This window comes from Cervus elaphus, chromosome 33 (assembly GCF_910594005.1).
Source record: "Cervus elaphus chromosome 33, mCerEla1.1, whole genome shotgun sequence".
Taxonomy (NCBI): domain Eukaryota; kingdom Metazoa; phylum Chordata; class Mammalia; order Artiodactyla; family Cervidae; genus Cervus; species Cervus elaphus.
Genome location: NC_057847.1, coordinates 44,646,930 through 44,667,186, shown reverse-complemented (window position 1 = coordinate 44,667,186; position 20,257 = coordinate 44,646,930). Strand labels below are relative to the sequence as shown.

General features: G+C 38.3%; 1 protein-coding gene across 3 annotated transcripts in view; it reads left to right on the top strand.

The window, feature by feature from the left end:
• Window positions 1–4,860: 4,860 nt before the first annotated feature.
• Window positions 4,861–20,257, top strand: part of GALNT13 (polypeptide N-acetylgalactosaminyltransferase 13) — a 602,015-nt gene continuing 586,618 nt past the window's right edge. The window contains exon 1 of one of the 3 annotated variants that reach the window (XM_043894705.1): window positions 4,861–5,220. The gene's annotated coding sequence lies outside the window, so the exon portion shown is untranslated. Of the gene's footprint in view, window positions 5,348–20,257 lie in introns of all 3 variants that reach the window. The other 2 variants (XM_043894704.1, XM_043894707.1) reach the window with 2 other exon arrangements.

Here is a 20,257-nt window from a genome sequence, read left to right as displayed (position 1 = left end):
AAGTGAAAATATTTTAAACATTTACTTTTATGACTAAACATTTATATCAGTTAAATTGCTATTTTAAAAGCATCAGCACTACTTTTCTTTCATTAAAGTTGTGATTTTAAATTTTTATGTATATAAATGGATTTCAATATATTCAAAATATTTATCAGAAAAATAAAAATAATTATAAAGCTGGAGTTTGAAGAATGCCCAAGTATTATTAGAAGAGCCAATCTGCAGCTGACATAGCTACCACAAAAATAGCAAATTAGCAGCATACAGAATAGGATTATCTGATATTTATGCTGGAGCTTTGGGCCATTAACTGGAATTTTGGGTCATTAATTGGAGATATACTCACTAGAAGTTCCTGCCCAACCTCCTTGCATCCCATCTACAATGGGGGATGTGATGTTCCTTCATCATTTGATGTTCTTTTGCTCCTGAAAAAAAAAGAAAAAACCCTCAAACTGTTCCATGAGCCCTTGTCAGTTGTCTGCAACTGAATGCTGTAGCAGATGTCCAGAAGTAGACACCTCTTTATCTATGCCACAGAAAGAATTGGACACACACTCAAATAACACTTGCTAGGCCATTCTCCATAGAGGCCTGAATAAGTTTCTTATGATCAGAGACTGCCTAGCTATGGACTCTGGCAATCTGAGGCCACTGTACTTGGCCATTCCTGATGGGTAAGGTGATCAATATATTATGTGACATGTATAAATGATTTGTGGCAAACTAGTTTGAAAGCTCAGCTCTTAGCCTGTTTCAGTTTTCTTCTGAGAATTTACCTCCTGATGGAATTATACATACTTATTTGTTTAGAATATAGCACAACAAAATGTGGCATTCATGAAAGCAGTCATTGTCTTTTTGCTCACTGTTGTAAATCACGTTGCACGATATAAGTATTCTACACATATTCACTGGTTGGAGGATTAGGCTCTAAGTTCAATGGGGCTGTCTTTATTCTTGCTCTTCAGTGCCTATCCCAGTGTTTAGCTCATTGTAGGTACTAAGGAGATAACTAGGGACCAGATTATAAATGTCTTGTAGGTCATGTTAGGAATTTTAGACTATTTCCTAAAAACAATAAGAAGCCATGGAAGTATTATAACTAAAAAGAAGTATTATTAGATTTTCACTTTAAAAAATAAAATTCTAACTTTCTATTTCTCTTAACAGAGAAACTATTGGGCATCACCTTTCTGCTACTCATCCAATCTAAACTCTCTAAGTTATATAACACATTTACCCCTCTTCTTCACAGCTAATAATTTTTCCAAACCTGACAATTTATTAAATTAATTAATTTAATTTAAAACATGTGTCTGTTCAGTCACTCAGTCCTGGCTCTTTGCAGCCCCATGGACTGTCGCCTGTCAGGCTCCTCAGTCCATGGAATTTTCCAGGCAAGGATACTGGAGTGGGTTGCCACTTCCTACTCCAGAGGAACTTCCTGACCCAGGGATTGAACCCGAGTGTCTTGTGTCTTCTGCATTGGCAGACAGATTCTTTACCACTAGTGCCACCTGTGAAACCCAATTATATATATATTTTTAAGTGTGTGTGTGTGTGTGTGTGTATATATATATATATGTCTTTTTTTGTTAACTACAGGATGGGCAATTATACCTGATAAACTTAGTATTCATGTCTTTTAGTATATTCTCCATCTAGTCACTCTATGTCTTATAACTAATTAATTGTGCAGTGTTGGTCATCCCATTTATCTAAATAAATACTTGCAATAATTCCTCATGGACTAATTAAATATCTAGTTTCTTATTTGAAAAAAAGTACAGTATAATTTTTACTATATTTAATACTCATTTACATTAATTGTTGTATCTAACCTTTTTGTTTCACCTTCTATTTGAAAGAAAATAAAAAGAAAGGAAGAAAAAGAGAAGGGAAGGGAAGAAGGAAAAGGGAAAGAAAACAGCAAATGTTGGCAAGGATGTGGAGAAATCAAAACCCTTGTGTACTGTTGGGAATGTGAAATGGTGCAGCTGCTGTGGAAATGGAATGAAAAAGTAAAAACAGACTTACCATAAAAACTAAAAAGTAGAATTCCCTTATATTATTTCACCAAATTTAACTGCTAAAATAATTTTCTTCTGTAGGTGTTTTTGAGTCATTATGAACAAATTGTGTTCACTATGCCCTTTTTACTCCAGAATAGCTCATTATAGCAATCACAGCAAAATTATCAAAATCAAGACATTTAATGTTGATATAAATTAGTTGTAATTAAACATAGATAAAAACCTAGAGATGAGTTTATTCATATCTTGCCTATTGTCCCAATGTCCTTATAGTTATGTGTTTTTTTCCAGTTGTGTTTTCACGTCACATTGTAGTAGATGTTGCATTTAGTCATTGTGTCTTTTTAATATCCTTTAGTATGGACCAGTTCTTAAGTCTTTTTTTTTTTTTTTTTGACTTTCATCACAGTGATATATTTGAAAAGTACAGGTACTTTGTGAAGTTTCTCTTGGTGTAGGTTTGTCTTTTGCTTCCTTTTGATTATACTTGATTGTGTGTTTATTTTTTGGTCTGGAATACTATTAATAATAAGTTCTATTGTGTACTTCTTAGTTCATCACAGCATGAAGCACAGGATGTCACCTGATCCCATTATTGGTGATGTTAACCTTGATCACTTGGTTAAGATGATATCTATCAGATTTATTCACTATAAGGACTCTTAAAATTCCCTTGTCATTGAGAAGAATCTGAGGATTACAAAAATGGCCTCACGTGATTATTCCCCCTCGAGTGTGCATTCTTCTTTGCAATATGATTTTGCAGTCTCCCATCAAGAACATGGAGTATATTATTTCATCCTTTGAATCTGGGCATGGCCATGTAGCTTCCTTCTGTGTCTTAGCAGAACTTTGGAAAGTACTCTACATTGGAGTATATACTCCATTGTTGCTTTTGAGAATCCAGCAATTACCAGTACTCAAGGATACAGGACTAGCCTGTTGAAGGATGACAGACAAACAAAGACAGCAACATCTTAAAGAAAGATGATCCATCCCAGCTGAGTCCTGCCTCCAATCAGCTTGCCAAACAGCAGACAAGTGAGCGAGGTCATCATTCACCAGCCAGTCCAAATTGAGCCTGCCAGAGCAGAAACCACCCTAACAACTCACATAACCTTGAGAATTTATAGAGGTTTATTGTTTTAAACTGCTAAGTTTGAGGATGATGTGATAAACCTCAAAACATAATTCCCAGGGAGATACTTTGAGAGTACATAAATAGCTGAATACATGTATAACTTTTACCTACTAGTTTTATGATTCTTGTCCTGGTTAAATATTACTACAAAGGTTGCAAAATGGTATTGCTACCGTTTTTAGAGACGAAGAATGTAAGAATGGGGGCTTATGTGTTTTGCAAGCACATATGACTAATAAGTGGCTGTGCCAGCATTAGAAGCTTAACCTTTTACCTGCTGGTCCATAACTTTTCTCAATATGCCATGGAGATGTGAATGACGTGATGACAGAACTGACAAAAGCAAGCAATAGAGAAAAAGACCAGTGTCCTTGGTGTTAAGAGTGACACCTTGTGTCCTCACACAAGGACAGAAACACTAATTGATGAGGGTGGAAGGGCTGCCCAGGGTGGACAGTGTAGGAGGAAAAATTAAATATAGTTATGATCATACCAATTTAGGTAATCATTGATTCATGAAAAGATATAAAGATAATGTCTCTAAAAATTGCCTTTCATGAATATAATCAAGAATGTCATTGATACACTAGATTATAATTAATAATAGACATTTATGCAACATGACTCAATATTTTTGGAGTAACTCTCATATCCTCCCCTAGTTTTCCCAAATAAGCTAAGAAGAGGGAGCTAAGATAACATGAGGTGACCTATGTTACCCCTTTTAAAAATAAGAAAACTGAAACGGTATTAAGAACCCAAACTAACCAAGGGTCAAAAGTGAATAAATGTCAAAGCAGAGACCTGAACTCAGCAATCCCAATTTCCTAGAAGAGTCCCTCCCACATGGCAGAGGGGGTTAGGTCCCAAGTCTTCAGATGCTAATAATACGAGTCTTAAGTTTGTGCCTCGTTCTATGCACTATTCTAAAACCCTTACAGATAATTTAATTCACTCAGTCTCATGGACTTTCTACTACACTACACATTAACTTTACTCTGAAATGCAGACATTCAGGTGCTTCAGTGTATGTGTCTTTTTGCTGTTAGAGACCCTATCTTCCTGACTGAGAAAGGAATTCAGAGCCTTGCTTTTTTCTTTACCGCTCCCTTAAATTTTAAGAGCACAAGGAAGCCTTTTGCGTTTCCAGGTCTCTTACAATGCTTTCGGTGGCAGCAGCTGTCGCCAGCCAGAACACTAGGATCCTGCCAGGGTAAACGAACTGTAATGGACAAGAGGCCAAACTCCTGTGTGTCCTTTCTGCTTCAGGGCGCCTAAACCTCAAGTTGCCTGCAGCTCATCTCCAATGGAGAGCCGACCGCGGGGGTGGGGTTGCTAGAGCTTTCCCGAGGGCAGTCTGCACCCCGCGCCCCAGCACCCCTCTAGGAGATTATCCGGTTCCCTGGGCTGACACAGTGTACACAGCCTGTTTCCGCACCGTGGGACCCCGGGCCGGCCAGGGATCGCGGGGCGCTCCGGGGGGAGAGGAGCCGACCCCTCGGTTGCTCCTGGGGGCCGTGACTGCCAAGTATCGCGGGACTTGTGCACATCGCAGGAGCGGCAGCTCCAGGAGCAGCTGGAGCGCGCTCGGTGCGCACCGCCCCAGCCCGGGGAGGAGCGGGAGCCGGGAGAGGGGAGGGCCGGGGGGGTGCTGGTTACGTAAATGATACTAGCCCAGTGAGAGGCCTCCAGGCTGGGGCTACGGGGAGGAGGAGGAGGGACCGCGAGAGGAGGAGGGGCTGAGAGGGAGCGGGCCGGGGTGGGAGGGGGGCGGGGGCCGGGGGCGAAGTGACCAGGCGGTGGCGGCGTCTCTGCCGAGGTGACAATGTGCTAGGAGCCCTCGCTCGGTCTCCCGCGCCTCCTCGGCCTTGGCGCCCGCTCTCGAGGAACCCTCCAGCCCGCCGCTGCGCTATGAGGGCGCCTCTCCGGGGCTGGCCGAGGCCGGAGCCGGCTCGCTCTGCTCCCGGGGAAGTGTGAGCAGAGAGGCGCGGGCGGGAAGCGGGGCTGCGCGCGGCGCTCGCGGGCCGGCGCGGGTTCCAGGTGAGCGCGGGCTCGGCGTGCCCCACACTCCTCGCAGCCGGCCGGCACCTGCCGGGTTGGGTCGGAGGCTGAATTCCGTGCGTGGACCGCCGTTCCCTCTTCGCGGGATCCCTGGCCACGACAGCAGGTCTCCGTCTCTCTTGCTTCCCCTCTGGTTGTCTGGGGAGAGTCCTCTTTGGGTGGCCCGAGTGCCTGGGTGGGCGCCGCAAAGTCCCGCAGCGGCTGGCAGCGCACGGAGCCGAGCGCTCCGAACCAGTCCCGGGAAAGGGGCGCCGGCGAACCCGGTACACCGGCCTCTCGGGCTCTCAAAGCGCCCTTGCTCGCCGCTGCAAGTGCGGAGGAAAGACCGCGAGGCGCGGAACTTTCTACCGCTGTCTGCCCTCCATCCTGCTTTCTCTGCTCCCGGGCCAAGCTGGGGGGGAGGTGGGGGGTGGGGGGGTGGGGGGAGGGGGGGCGCCGGCCACCCTCTGCGCTCCACGGGCGCTCAGCCCCCGGGGGATATTGCCTTCCAGCCCCAGCAAGTTTCTCCCACCAGCTGCGGGCGGTGTGGCGCTGCGGTGCTCGGACGCTTCTACACCGGGCGTTCAACACCGGGGACGCGCTGGGTCTCGGGTGTCGTCCTCGACGGTTGCCTTCCACTCTTACTTCTGCCTTCCTTTGCCTCTGAGTCTCTACTTGTCCGTGTCTGAGTCCGTTTCTTTCTCTAATTCTCTGGCTTACCGCATCCGCTCCGGGTTTGTCTCTCTCTCTTTCTCTTTCCCCCTGTTTTCTTGGGATGTTCCCGCGTCTCCGTTACTTTATCTTTTCCGCTTTCTCTCCGTCTTACCTTATTTTTTTCTTTATATATATATTTTTCCTCTCGCTGCCTGTCTCCTTCTCTCATCTCTCCTGCCTGGTCCTCCCGAACACCACCAGCTCCCATATTCCGAGACTCCTTGTCCAGGGGAGAACACCCCGGCCCTCCTGGGCACCCCCAGGTACCGAGACCTCCTTTCTCAGAGCCAGAGGAGACTGAGGAATGGAAGCCAGGGGATGGAAGCAGAGTGCTCTTGTCTGGGCTGTCGTGAGGGGGCTGAACGAGAGTCGCCAGGGCCGCCTCCCCGCCCCGGGTCCGAGGGCTCTGCGCTGCTGCGAACCCGGGCGCACGCAGGCTGCTGTTTGGACAGCGCTGGCTGCGGGTGCCCCTCCTCTTACTCCGTTCTTTGCCTGGAAACAGTTGAATTTCCAGGTGGAGAGCCTACATCTCCAGTCTTTACAGGCAGCCACAGGAGGAGAGAGTGGGCAGATAAACACAGAAGCTTCGGGATCCAGGGAAATCTAACCTGGGAAGGGTGGGAGCTTTCCTGAGGCAAAGGTGTTGCTGTCGGAGGAGTACTGGAAACTGCCTGCCTTCAACCGTCAGAACGCTCAATCCTTGAGCGATTTGTTTGGGAGAGAGAGCGGCCACTCTTCCCTGAGATACAGTATTGAGATTTTATTTGCAGGGTTAAAGATACTGACCTCCCCAGCCCCTTGAAATTTCGAGTATCCCTGGGGCCCCGGATCGTCAGCTTTATATGAAGACTGCTTTTGCTCAAGGTTGCTCCCCCCGCCTCACTGTGTGTGTGTGCGTGTGTGTGTGTGTGTGTGTGTATGTGTGTGTTTGCGCGTTCGTTCGTGCCCTCTAGTGTTAGAGAAACCTGCTGGTTTGAGAATATTGAAAAGTAAGGTGAACCTATTGGTGACTTACTTTTGATCTCTCCCCTTCCTAGTTCGTTCTCCTTGCCTTCACCCATCCTTTCCTTTTCTTCATCTTGACTTTTTTGTTGCAGTACTGATCTTTTCCTTTGCCCTGATCTCTACAAACTCCTCGTCTCCTGCAGAATTAGGACCTCAATATTGAAACATCATTTGAGTCCTTAAGAGGTGGATAGATTTGGAGAATTTTCATGGCCTAAAGCAGGCTTTCAACATAAGAAAGCATGCCATTTTTCTGCATCATTTCAGTGCAAACCAGGATTTCACATCTCTTCCTTATGCCCCTGCCCACCTTCAACTCCACTGAGAATTTTCCCTGGCTGTTCCTCCTTGTTTAAATAAATGCTTTTCATTCACCAGTTTCTGTGATGCTCATCCCATTCTAGGGCTTAAGCTGATTGCTTCAGTAGAAAGTGAAAGTGAAGTCGCTCAGTCATGTCCAACTCTTTGCGACCCCTTGGACTGTAGCCTACCAGGCTTCTCCATCCATCGGATTTTCCAGGCAAGAGTACTGGAGTGGGTTGCCATTTCCTTCTCCAGGAGATCTTCCTGACCCAGGGATTGAACCTGGGTCTCCTGCATTGTAGGCAGATGCTTTACCGTCTGAGCCACCATGGAAGTCAAGGCACTAAGCAATTTTGGGCGGAAGAAAAGAAAGGTTTTCCAAAGGAAACAAAGTGCTGCTGGTATAGATTAATTCTGAATCCGTGTCCAGAGTGGGGCCAGGTGCTGTCTCAGATATTCGGACCCTAGCACAGTGTAGGAAAACTAGCAAATGCTTCCCAGAAACTTACTGGTTGATTGATTAGCATGGAGCTAATCAATAGCTTGCATAGGCTTGCATTGAAGTCATCTAGCTATGTGAATGTCTACATACAAGAAGTTGAATTCTACCTCTTGTTTGCTTGTTTCATTTAGTCTTTTATGAATGGGAATTGAGGACTAGCAGAAGGTGAAACATGAGTCCCCTGTGTCCTTAACCCATTGGCTGCTTGAATTTGACCTTCTGTGCAAGTCTTTAACTTGGCTGATGTTCTTTAACAGTCAGTGCAGAATTGAAGAAATGAGTTTAGAGGCTCTGATGGGTGGCATCTCTCAGCCTTCTCACCTAAAATAAACTAGGGCATGACATTTGTGAGTGAATACTTTCTGGTGGTTTTCACAAGTGAAAAGTTCTCTTTTTTTTTAATGTAAAGAACAGATGTATCCGCTTAAAATATTTGGGGCCTATAAATTAATCTGCAAACTGAATCACTTACCTTAAATAATTTATAGGTTCCTTTATTGCTTGAAATATATGTGAGAGGTGTGATACTACATGTGTATGAGAATTTGCCAAAGTACCTGGAAATGTAATGCCTCCTGATACAAGTTTCTAGTAGGAATCCGTGTGCTGCAATATTGTTTTCATGATGCTATGACAGTCACCTCTTAAAACAGTTGAGGATTTACCATGAATATTGTTCTGGAGCATGTTCAAGGCAATTTTGCTTTTAAAATATTACTTGTAAATCAGCTCCTACTTTATCCAGTTTTTCATATTTAAAAATAGCAAAGACATAGTGAAGATGGAAATTCTGATATTGGTTGAGATACATTCTGATCTCTTAATAAGAATATTGAGACATATTTAACTTTTTAATGATGTACATTACTTTCAAGTTTAAGTTATGTCATAGTGAAATACAATGTTTCCATTTTGCCAACTTGATTTTAAGAAGTAGTAGTTGTACAAGAACACTTCCATGTAATAGAGATTTTGCAACTTTTTTAAAACTTTGGCATTTTAGGGAGAGGGTGCATAAACAAGGAATAAATGGATATTTTTATTCTTTCTGGTTAGGAAAATGAAGAAGATATTGGTGTTTCTGAATAAAAAGAAAATTATAGAAGATGATTGAGAATAAAGTATGAATAAAGTTCTGCCATGTGAAATAAATATCAATGCTACATGTCTCTGATAAGTGTTTTTGTGCTTTGTGAAAATGAGCAGATCCTATAGTTTTGTCTGTTAATTTGCTTTATTAAGCATCCTGTTTTCAAGAGGCAACTCCTACAATAAGCAACAAATTCTTGATTGTGACTTTTAATACATTGCCACTTGGGGCTTGTGTTGATATCAGTAGTAGAAACATGTAGCCCTCTTAAATCTAATGAGATCTAGCAGGATCACTACTTTGAAGTCTGAGTGACCATATGCCTAATTAGCCAAGAATTTTAACTGGCCTTTGTTTTTTTAATCCTTCCTGTCATCAGAGTAGACACATGTGGAACATCAAATCAAGACTTAAGTAAAACTACCACTTCTTAAACTCAAGTTGGAAAAATAGAAACATTGTATTTCACTCTGATATAACTTTAACCTGAAAGTAATGCACACTGTTAAAAAGTTAAATGTGTCTCAATATTCTTATCATTAAGAGATCAGAATGTATCTCAACTAATATCAGAATTACCACCTTCACTATGCCTTTGCTATTTTTAAATACACACACACACACACACACACACATATATATATATATATATATATATATATACTGAGTCTGACAGTCTACTTGATATTTTAGAATATTTCCCATGCCCCGCTACAGACACACTAAGCATATATCTGAATACATAAATCACATTTAAAGGTCCTATACTGTCTGCTTTGATAAACCATTTTAACATTTTAAGTCATTTTAACATTTTAGACTAATATTTACAATTTATATATTTAAGCACATTGTTTAGTTAAGTTTTTCTGCCATTCAGTTTTAGGCATACCTATTTTTGAAGAGTCCAGCTTCCTATTGTGAAATTTAGTACTTAGAAAATTCACAGAAATTTGTGAAAATGAATACACACATGAATTTACTAGTAGTTGGTCATCCGTTTGGGACATTATAAGCAATTATCTTTGGGAACAAAGTATAATAAAGTAGATTTTAATTATTTGATATTTATTTCTTTTTGATTAAGATTTAGACCTATGTGTATGTTCTCAAGGCAGTATATTTAAAATAATATGTTTAATTGGTCAAAGATAGTTATTAAGAAATTATTACAAATGGCTAAATACATTTCTGTGATTAATATGTGTTCTAATGTCCCTTTTAAATACAATAGCTAAAATTCATTTTTAGCTATTAGTTTTCCAATTTTATTTATCTTTAATATATTTAGGGCCTATTTAAGCTGAAATTCTTAATTTTTAAAAATTATTGCTACAGGTTATTAAGAGATTGCTGGCACCTAACTTTCCTCTGAGGACCCAACTTCATTCAAATGTCCAAATAATTATAAATCTCATAACTATCAGATTCTCTTTTAATGTTTGTTATTATTGTCCTCCACAGTTGACCTGAAACAAGATGCAAAATATTGGTTGTTAAACATTGTTCCATCTTAATGGTTAACCCTCCCAACATGGCTTGAGAGGGATGTAGGGGAAGTGGGGATTGTTACCATCATTGGTATGAACGTATTTGTGATCCTCTGTTAGGTGAGAAAATGTAAAACACTGTCCAGATAAATACTCAGGCTGCTTCTTTCTTTTTTTTTCTTTCTAGAAGTACTTACTATTAAGATAGATGGGAACTCTCCAAAGATATACCAGGGTTTCTACCATGATGTAGAATTAATTGGGACTCTATTTAGTACATTAAACTACATTGAATTGTCACTTAAATCTTGTTTAAGATCTTGTAGAACATTATAAGAAGAGTGTGACTAAACTGATGTTGGTACTTTGGTGAACAATACATGTGCCGAGTAGCCACTGTAAACAGGAGAATTTCAAACAGAGCTTGTACATTCAAAATCATCTAAATTATACCTCAGAGACTGTAGTAAATGTCAACTTAGTCTCTTGCCTAATATTAATTGCCCTGATATTATAAGCACAGTGCCACATTTTTTTGTTGTTATTATGAAATGAATTTTGACATATGAGGAGAATTATCTCCTTGTAGACCAGAAGCATAACAATTTATTTAATTTCCTTTTGAGATTTTTATTATATAATTAGTTCCAGATGGAGAGAATGGGATTCATATGACTATCAAGATCTGCATGCAGTACCACCATTAGGCTAATGAAAACAAAATTGGGAAAAAATACTTGGAAACAAATATATGTAAAGGTGTAGCCATTTTGATTTATTGACAAGGAAGTTAAAATGATGAAGAGTTACAAAGTGATAAAATAACTAAAATTTATTGGATCCATACTTTGACTTGCATTGTGAGTAAGTAAACATCTAACAGTTTGTACTACAGTTTATCCTTGAAATTGTATGAATTATATGTAGTATTACTATCCCCACTGTATAAATGAGGAAGTGCATATGCAATATCACACAGCTTTCTGTATTAATATTAGGGGCAGGGATCACATCAGTTGTATCTATCTCTGAAGCCAATGCTCTAAGAGTTCTCAAACTGACATTTTCACTGACTAATAAATTAAAAAAAAAAAAATGAGTGTCAAGTTCCATGTGAACATTTTCTTTTTGCACAATGAGAATAATTTTTAAAAGTCTATTTATATCACTGTCATTTTATAAAAGAGTGGACATTGTAACACCAATAAGATGGCAGAACTAAATCACAAAATATAGTCCTTAAAATAGAATAAATTTAGCTTCCTGTGCTTTCTACATTGCATTTATTTTTCTAATTTAACAAAGACTGAAGAAAAGTCATCATAGTCTGGTAATTTATTTCACCACATTCTGTAGCCTGCAATTGGAACACTTCTCTGTCTGAACCACTCAAATATACTTCTACCCAGTGGACCCCAAGCACCCAAGCAACACAGGCCAGCGTGGGTGTGCTATCTATGACTTTGTCCTTATAGTTATTTATTCCTTTCTCTTTCTAGTTGCAAATCTGGGCAGTACGATTTGTATCTAGGAAGGATGCTAGCAATTACCCTAAGCCTCAGTTTACTGCTTCAATTTTTTTTTTTTGAAAGAATTAGAGAATTAGAGGCAATTTGATCTTTTGTGGTAGTTAACCACAAATCATTATCACTAAGACAGTGCCAATCTGTGTCCTTGAAAAGAATGAATGCTGGGCAAAAACAAAAGGAGCATGTCTCAAGAACTTATTCTGTCCTCTTTAACCAGTATGTCCCAGTCTTTAGGGATCAGTTTGATTCCCTTTTTTTTTTTTATATGTTTGTTTTCCTTGCTGAGGACAAAGCAGTTTTGCTTTAGGTAAGAAAGAAAATTCCAAAGCAAAACTTCTAACTGCTTTTGTAAAACTGACTGATGCTATTAAATCCCAAGTTGCTTTGGATAGTGACTACTGTGGCCATTGAAGGGGAAGTGGACGCTGGTGGATTGTGTGGGAGTTAAATTGACTTGAGACATTGTTTAATGTCATTGCCAACAAACCAGTTTGGAAACTGAAATTATCAAAGAGGTTTTCATTTGTTTGTTTTAATATAGGTTGCCGGATTCCACTGATACAGATTCTCATTTACCTGGGATAGATACATAGGGATCTATCTTTATAAACATTTTTCTAGATAAGTTTGATGTACAAGGTTTCAAGCAACTGAACTACTTCTAGAACACTTTTCAGATTTAATAACTTTTAGTCAATTAAACAAATATAGAAGTTACTGTGTCCTGGACATTATTCAGAGTACTTAACAGATATTAATTCATTTAATCATAACAACCCCTCAAAGTAGGTTTTATTAGTACCTCTATTTATAGACAAGGAAATTGAGACACGGAAAGGTTAAGTGAGTTGCCCAGGGGAAGCTGATGAATGGTGGAGCATGGGGTCTGCTATTTTGATGAAATGATGGTCTGCTTTAAGTCACAAAACTTGAAGCAATAGAAATGAAAATGGAACCCAGATTTCTGTGTTTTGTTTCCTATTTGAATAGTTTTTGTCTTTAAAAGTAAAGGAAGAAAATCTGACGGACAAAGTCAAAAACAAAACATGTTTACCTTTTAGAAGTCATAGCACCAGATGAAGAAAGAAATTTAATTATGAAAGAGAATAAATGTGGAAAAACAGTAGTTTTCTTCAAGTAGATTCATTCTTGACTTTTCTTAGGTGCAGACCCACCCACCCTCTCCCCACCATCCCTAGCAAAAAAGAAAATGAAAAACAACAAGAAGTTAACACAGCGATGAAAAAACCTGTAAGTGGGATTTCTATATAGAGACTTCAATCTATAACTAAGATCTACCTTAGTTAAAATACAAAATAACTTATTGTCCTGCAATTACTGTTCATAAATTGTTTAGATTACACTAGAAAATATTAATATTTAAAAACAGATTGGAGAAATCCTGCTGAAACATCTTGATATTTCTCTTAAATACATTGTTGAAAGCTTTATATAATATAGAGTATCTATACTCATTTGTAATCGCTGTTAATTTATAGAGAATTGATGCATTTATCTTTGAGGAGGTGCTGCTTACCTCTGATCTTTGGTTGATTTTTAGCAACTTTCTATTATTCTTGTTTAAAGAACTTATGTAGTATTTAATGAACTTTCTTCAGTTTTAAAAATATTCTTTTAGGTGGGTACTTGATTAGATTGTTATAAATTGTTTAAATTAGATACCCCAGTAATGAGTTATTCTACCTGCCTGGTTTTTAAAAGGTAAAAATCTACACTTAAAAATAATCTGTTTTCAGATTCTATAAGTGAAGTGAGAGTTATGAGATTACTGACTGAATTTTAAAACTCACTTCTACAGTATTCTCTCTTTCTCTCATGGTAAATTCCACCTCTTTTTCTGAATCCTCAAGGTTCATATTTCTTTGATTCTCTTGATAGTTCAGTCTCAAATGGGACTATATATCACTTGTCCTGAAAAATATTAGAAACCAGCCTGTGCCTAATCATGGTTCAGATTTCACTCATATCCTGTAGATTTTCAGGGTAGCTCTCTCTTTCCTTCTCAAATAAATACTGTTTCATCATTTCTCAATATGCTTTTTCTTCTGTATCTTTTCCTGGCTCCTCTCTTCCTTCTTCATGATGCTCTTGACTTTAAATTGTCCTTCTTCCGTGGTTTAATATATCCTCATAGAGCAGAGCTGGACTTATCTATTAGCTTTTTTTTTTTTCTTTTTTGATTCTATAAAAATGTAAATAAAAAAGCTTCTGTTCATTTCATCATCTAGTCCCTAAGTAGGTAAGAGACAGACGCTCTAGCTCTTGCATCTGGGTCATTTAGCAGGAGGCTTGGGATGCTAAATTTGCATCTCATTACCTTTGTCTACTTTTAGAATGGTGTACCTGGACCCTGTGGTCAGTTGGCAGTATGCAGGCCCTGGCTCCAAGGGAATGCTGTGTTGCTTGAGGGGATGCCAATTTCAGTTGTCATCTAGTTCTCACATTCATTGGTCAGATTTTCCTTATAAGATTTCCAATATATATTTTATTATTAACTCTAGACTATTGACTTCATGTCAGAAATTCATTGTTATATTAATTAATAGGTTATGGATGAACAACTTTTATAATTTATATTCCATGGCTCCTATTTCTGACTTCGAGATAATGTTTTTCCTATTAGGTAAACCTAGAGCAGGCATTTTGTCACAGATTTTTTAAGAGTTTTATTGTTGTGTCCTACGTTGAGATGAATTGTAGGTAATTGGATGGTGCAGCTGAATTAACACATTGAATTGCTGGTTATGAGACACTTCATTTGCTGTTGCAGACAACAATAGCCCCATTTTGCTTCTACAATGCACAAATTCTTATTATCTGTATAAAATTCTAATTCTAGTAGAATAACATGTATGCATCATTTCCATTCCTTTTGTGAGGAAAAATAACCTCAACAAATGTAAGATATTAGCCACTATTTCATTAAATAATTTTGAATTTCAATACATCTTTTTGTTTGATAATGTTAATCAGTTGCCCACAAAAATGACCCTTCAGAACATGAAATCAGTAGTCCCACCTTTACCCCGGGTACCCTAAAATGTGTATAGGTGTGCAGTTTGCATTAATTTTTATAGAGCCTCACTTGAATGGTTCTGAACAGCATTGGTGCCATCAGGAGTATGGTGATATGCAACAGTGTAGTTTTTATGCTTGTTACAAGCATAACAAGAATTATGCTTGTTCTTGGGTTTTTCTTCATTTTAGGTGTTTTAAGGACAACTTCTCTAGGGAGGATGGAGACATATCTTCATCTAAACTTTCTCCTGAAAACTCATTAACTTAAGCATTAAATTAAGGAGTTAAAAAGATACCAAACTGTTACAAAGTGTATGAAGTAAAGCCAGGCAGAGGAAACTGCTGAAGATGTGGGGAAGAGGGTGCTGCTTTGTCCTGAGTAAGCCCCAAAAGGCTTAAGTGAGATACTGGGGCTGAAACAAAGTAATCAACATGTACAGATGGAATGCGGGCGTGGGTCAGTTATATAGGACTCTGTGAAACCCCATGGACTGCAGCCTGCCAGGCTCCTCTGTCCATGGGATTCTCCAGGCAAGAATACTGGAGCGGATTGCCATGCCCTCCTCCAGGGGATCTTCCCAACTCAGGGACTGAACCTGTGTCTCTTATGTCTCCTGCACTGGCAGGCAGGTTCTTTACCAGTGCTACCTGGGAAATCCTGAAGTGTTAGTGGCTCAGTTGTGTCCAGCTCTTTGTGACCCCATGAACTGTAGCCCATCAGGTGCCTCTGTCCATGGAATTCTCCAGGCAAGAATACTGGACTAGGTAGCCATTCCCTTCTCTAGTGGATCTTCCCGACCCAGGGATTGAACTCAGGTCTCCTGCATCACAGACAAATTCTTTACTGTCTGATGGGATAGCCGGCCTTTCCTTCACTAATTCTACTTCCTATGCAAATATCCTTGTAGCAAATTTTTTTTTCACTTTCCCTCCTAACTATCCTGCTTAACATAGGCTAATGGAATTATATGAGTTGCTAAGAGACAAGAGGGGCAACTCAGGATAAAGCATCTTACAACTATGGAATAAATTCCCTTTTATTTTGACACTTAGGATATTTAAGCCTAATAATCAACTCCTTGCTTACCCAAAAGCAAAGTCTTCTAAACAGCAAGATCCACTTAAGTACAGAAGGTTCAGCCATTTCTGTTCCTTTATTCTTAAATAGAAAGCCTCAACCAAGTATCACCAGACATTTAAGGAGTATTTTATGAAAAAATATTAGTAAAAACTGCAACACAAACGAGACCAAGAAAACTGAAAACCAATGACAATGAAATGACCTTGCATGGACCAGGTAATTAAAAGATCATAAAGGAAACCAAAAAGTAAAATTTTTGAAGAGATTCTAGAAAATATTACATTCATAAAACAAGAAGATGATAGGGAAGAGACACAATAAATGAACAAGAAAAACTATTGGAAATTAAAGATTTTTCAGATCAATAGTTCAGATCAATATTCAAGGGAATATTTTTAATTCAAATACACAAAAAACCTCAGCAATGCAAAGGAAAGAACAAAAAGGTAAAAAGAATCGCTATAAATCTCTCTGAAGCATGACTTCCTGCTAATTGGAGTTCTGATTATAAGAAAACAAAATATATAGTTAGAACATATTTTAAAAATTAATAGAATCATTATCAAGTTTATGAAAGAAGATGATCTGCAACTCAAAATTCCATGTCCAATATCCATTCAGAATATCAATCAAGTGCAAGGGTAGAATTAATACATTTTCAGGCATCTAATGATTAAATATGCTTTCCTCAAATATAATCTTTCTTATAAAATTACTTGAGGTTGAACCCCATCAAAGTATAATTAAAGAGAAAGATATGGCATAATAGCTATGAAGTAGTCCTATAAGGCAAATGATTCATATTACTTTAATCTGATATAGAGTTAATGTAAAAGAAGTGGAAAGCTTTGTCTGGTAGGAGGCTCTAGGATAAAGGGGGATATTATGCAACCTTTAAAGTCCAAGAAATGTTTGAAAAGACAAAGAAAACTAGTGTGAAAATGAAAAAAGAAGTGTAAACTTCATCCAAGAAGAACCAAAGTATATGCTAGAAAGGAAAGTAACCGTATTACTTTAGTTGGCACTGACATGAATAATATTTTTATATTACTTAAGTGTTTTTTTAACTGATTTTCAATTGTCAGTATCAATCTTTAGCTAAAAAGTGGAAGAGAATCATAATTATAGACAGAATGCAAATATTAGCAATGGCATTGCCACAGTAAACATACAGATGGGAGAGGTTGGGAAGTAGGTATGCTTGGAGAAAACAGAAAGAAGGGACAGAAATTGGAAGATTAGCATGTTTTAAAATAGCGGTCAAGAGATGCAAGTGAGAAGTGTTGATACATTCCTTAAAATTAAAAAAAAAACTAAGAGAAGGAATAATAACAATATTAATAAGAAGAATATAGAGAAACGTGGAGTGTGGTATGTGAGATAATTTAGATAATGTCTAAAATACTTTGGGTCCATTTGCTTGGTCAAAATATGCTTTAATTTAATTTTTTTTTTTTTATGTGGTTGCTTTTGGTGTGTCTCTACTCTCTAGATTTTCACAGATACCAATCACTCTCTGTTAAATCACCTTCGTCTGTAAAGACATTTGAATTTAACCATTTTGTTTTAGAACTAATAAATAATTAAAGGTGATTCCCTCTGGGGAGAGGAATTGTTTGGAATTAAGGGAGGGGACTCCAAGCTATAAAGAAATATAAATACTTGGAAATTTTATTATTAAACATAGTATCAGTCATCCCTTACAGTATTATAAAAATTATGGGACTAAGAGGAGAGCATTGGATTCTGGTCTTGGTAAAACCCTTAATGAATTCTGTAGCATGTCATTTTAAATTCTTTGGATCTCAGTTTTTTCATCCTTGAAATGATGCAACTGGTAATATAAAAAAAAAAAAAGCATCATATGACTCTATTCTAGTGTTTGTTTATTTTCCAAATGTAGGCCTATCATTTTCTTTGAAAATGAAAAGAACCATACATTTTCTAGGTCTTATTTGCTTATAATTAAAAACAAACCTTATTTTTTTCTGATGTAAAGCTGCAAAGCATAACCAAATGATTCTCCAGAAAATCCTATTTCCATTCCACCTCTGTTTTCCTAAACATTTAATAGCTAGCACTCAACAATAATTTTAAATAACATTTTGTAGTGGTTTCCAGATAGAGACAGTAAATTTTATAGTCCTCTGTGTTATTAAATTGTACCAGTTACTCTGATTACCTGATGTGTCTGCAGATTCACAGAGGAATTGAGAGATGAAGGATGGCTGTTTCAACATTACACAGATGTGAGAGTATTGTCGTCTTAGATCGGCAGCTGCTCTGGAAGTTCTCATTGCTTCTTCTCATTTGGGCTAACACTTTAATTTTGTAGCTAATCAGAAATAGTTGCTTTAAAGATGCTAGCTATTCCTAATGAATGTGAGAACACAGATTGGTCCCATAAGAAATGTCTAACCTGCTGATTGTTAGAAGATTTCTGTGTGTGGGTGCTTTAGCATCTTTTAACTGTGAACATTCATTCAACAAACCAAAAAAATTGTAATAACTTTCTATAGATAGATAGAAATAAAGAGATTGGCAGAAAGAGAGATGGAGACCAGAGGCAGAGAGAGAAGAAGAGAAATAAGGAGTAATGAAGTTTCTGGTCTCTCCACATGCCTTACTCGGCAGTTTGGGCCTTGTATAACGTAAAAAGTAGTGAAAACTGAGAACACAAATTACATATTAATTAATACCTTACAATTTAGTATTTTTATGATCTGGAAGCCTAGGAGATTCTGAAGTGAGAAAAAACAAGTCAACAGTGAGGCATTCATTAAAGCTGTGAGGGTCTGGTTTCTAGTAGGTTGTAATTATAACCCCTTGATTTCACCTTTTTCTGAGTGATCTGGCTTTTGGACAGTGACTGGGGGCAGAGAAGAGGATGTTTTGTCCCTTTATCTCACTGGGTTCAATGAATCGAGGGTCTATTAAATTTCCTTTTAAAGGTGGAGTTCTTGGCAATGAGTTTGAGCAAGCTCCAGGAGTTGGTCATGGACAGGGAAGCCTGGTGTGCTGTAGTTCATGGGGTCACAAGGAGTCAGACACAACTGAGCCACTGAACTGAACTGAACTCTTGGCAATTAATTATAGCCTTTAGCATATAAATCATACCTTGATTCTAAAGTTAGAAAAATGCCAAGATTCGAGTTTGGAAGAGGCAGTGGAACATGGTTGTGTTAAAGCTACAAGTTTAAGACTGCGGTGCCTGCATAAATGTAATTCAGAAATTCTGAACTATCCAGTTGCTTAAGCAGGTTGACAAAGCACAGTTAGATAACCTCTGTGGGATTTAAGTATTTCATCTTTCAAATGCAAGTGACAGTGATCGTGGCTAACACTAATAGAACCCAGATTTCTAATTGGTTATAAGGATTTCTTTTAGGGGCTTTACGTAATATTGGCACTTTCAATTCTCACAGTTCAAAGAACCAGATATTTATTTTCATGTATCTAATAATTATAACTGCTTTCATGGGTTGAGGTGATTATGCATGTAATGTACTGATTACTGTCCCTGGCACTTAGGAAGTGCTTAACAAATACTAGCTGCTATTAGTGTATCTCCCATTCTAAGGTCCTCTTCTGGCATTTAGTATGGCAGATGCCTAGAAATCTGATCTGCTTAGCCGATTTCCAAGATAAAATTCTCAGACCTGCAAGAGTTATTGTGAAGAGCAACTGTAAAATCAGATCCAATAAATAAATAGCAGGTAAAGATAGGATTGAAGCCAAGCAAAATAGAAACCCAGGAAAACTGGATTAGTGAAATATTTTGAAATCTTATTTAAGAGAGAATTGAAGGTAAATGAAGGCAGGAAAAGGAATAGCGTATCATGATGAATTGATCATAATATTGTACAAATTGTATCCAGTGCTAAACCCTGAAATGCTGCTTTGCAGAAAGTGCATCTAGCTTAGAAAAAGGGTGGAAAGCTTCTATTCCTTTTAACTTTATTTGGAAAATTTTAGCTTCACTGCTGGTTTTTGTGAGGTGTTCTTGGCTAAGTTGAGCAGTCATCTTCCATTTTCCCCTTAGTTTTCTGATCAGCTTTGACTGTATTATTTTGTCTTGGCTGATTCTTAGAGAAATTGAAAGATGAGTGCTTTTTCTCTGTGTGAATATGAAAAATAGTAACCATTTTAAAGCATTACTATTCTAGCCTTAGTCCTTTGAGTGAAAAAGATGAAACATTATTGTTATATTTTTGTTCTTTAGTGACACAGACTTCATTTTAAGTATGTAATGTCTTATTTTAATGATTTTTTCTAAATGCTCAA